The 1,797-nt window shown below is 38.0% G+C and overlaps 1 pseudogene; it reads left to right on the top strand.

The window, feature by feature from the left end:
- Window positions 1–1,134: 1,134 nt before the first annotated feature.
- Window positions 1,135–1,789, top strand: LOC117797659 (annotated as a pseudogene).
- Window positions 1,790–1,797: the final 8 nt, after the last annotated feature.

Below are 1,797 nucleotides of genomic sequence, written 5' to 3'. Positions count from 1 at the left end.
TAGACATGATGGTTGTTCTTACAATGATTTTGTGAAAAGAGAAAATCTGAAAGGATTTGTTGAAGGGAAATCGTAGCGTGGATGACATTCCATCACACATATACACACATCTTCTTTATGCATTCATTTTTTGATGGGCACTGAGGTTGTTTCCATATCTTGGCTATTGTGAATAATGCTGCAATGAACATGGGATTACATATATCTCTTCTATATTCCGTGTTCCCANGTGTTCCCGTCCTTTGAATATATATGAGAGGTGGAATTGCTGGATTATATGTAGATTGTCTTTAAGTTTTTGATGCACTTCCATATCGCTTTCCTTAGTGGCTGACAAATATACATTCCCAACAACTATGTACAATGGCTCCTCTTCTCTACTTCCTCTGCAACATTTGTTATCTCTTGTCTTAATGATGGCAGCAATTCTAAGGGGGGTGAGGTGACATCTCAAACATTTCAATCTGCATTTCTCTAATGATTAGTTTATTCAACCATGAGGAAGCCAATAACCCTGCCATTTGTGACAAAATGGTGGAATTTAAGTGCATTATGATCCATAAGATTAGTCAGAGAAAGAAACACCAATACTGTATCATATCATTGTATGTGGAATCCTGGAAAAGTTGAATTCTCAAAAATAAAAAATAAAGTTTGTGAGTACTAGGGGCTAAGGGAAAGGAAAATAGGGGAAATATTTTATTAGTAGATAAGTTCTGAAGATATAATACACAAGTGATAATAAACAAAATAATGTATTAAAAACATCAAACTAATTAAGAGACTAGATCTTCATTTTTTCCACCAGTAGAAAGAAAACATAATAAAGCGATGTGATAGAGTGTTGGCTAACACTACAATGGCACTCAGAGTTCCATATGCAAATGTATCACATCAAAAGGTCATGTACCTTAAGCTTAGAAATATTCATATGACCTATATTTCCAGCAAAAAATAAAAAGAGAGGATGGAATATTNAATAAATAAAAGGAGAGGATGGAATATGCATTATCTAATTAAAGTATACTTTGCTAAAGTAATGTAATTTCTTCTTATTATTTACTCATACAGTCTTGATGGGGAGTAGAAGATGAAACAGCATCACCACTACTCGATTCTACTGACCAAATTATCATGCTCATACCCAATGGTTCCGTCTTCATGCCCTCCGTCCTAACATTCACTGGGATTCCTGGGCTGAAGTCAGTGCAGCGTTGGATTGGGATTCCATTTTGTGTCATGANGTGTCATGTATTTCATGGCTGTGATTGGAAATTCCCTAATTTTAGGTATAATCAAATATGAGCATAGCCTCCATAAGCCCATGTACATATTTTTGGCCATGCTGGGGGCCACAGACATTGCACTTAGCACCTGCATTCTTCCCAAAATGTTAGGCATCTTCTGGTTTCATTTGCCAGAGATTTCCTTTGCAGCCTGCCTTCTACAAATGTGGTTGATTCACTCCTTGCAGGCAACTGAATCAGGCATCCTACTGGCAATGGCCCTAGATCGCTATGTGGCCATCTGTCACCCCTTGAGACACAACACCATCTTCTCCCAACAACTCTTGACTCACATTGCAGTTGGGGTGACACTCAGGGCTGCTATTCTTGTAGCACCATCCATTGTGCTCATCAAATGTCGTCTTAAACTCTATCGAACTACAATCATCTCCCATACTTATTGTGAGCACATGGCCATCGTGAAGCTGGCCACTGAAGATGTCCGGATCAACAAGATATATGGTCTCTTTGTTGCCTTCAGTATCTTAGGGTTTGACATAATCTTCATCAC

The sequence above is a fragment of the Ailuropoda melanoleuca genome, unplaced genomic scaffold, assembly GCF_002007445.2.
Source record: "Ailuropoda melanoleuca isolate Jingjing unplaced genomic scaffold, ASM200744v2 unplaced-scaffold10857, whole genome shotgun sequence".
NCBI classification, from domain to species: Eukaryota; Metazoa; Chordata; class Mammalia; order Carnivora; family Ursidae; genus Ailuropoda; species Ailuropoda melanoleuca.
The sequence above is the reverse complement of the archived record's forward strand: the minus strand, read 5'-3'. Positions and strand labels throughout refer to the sequence as shown.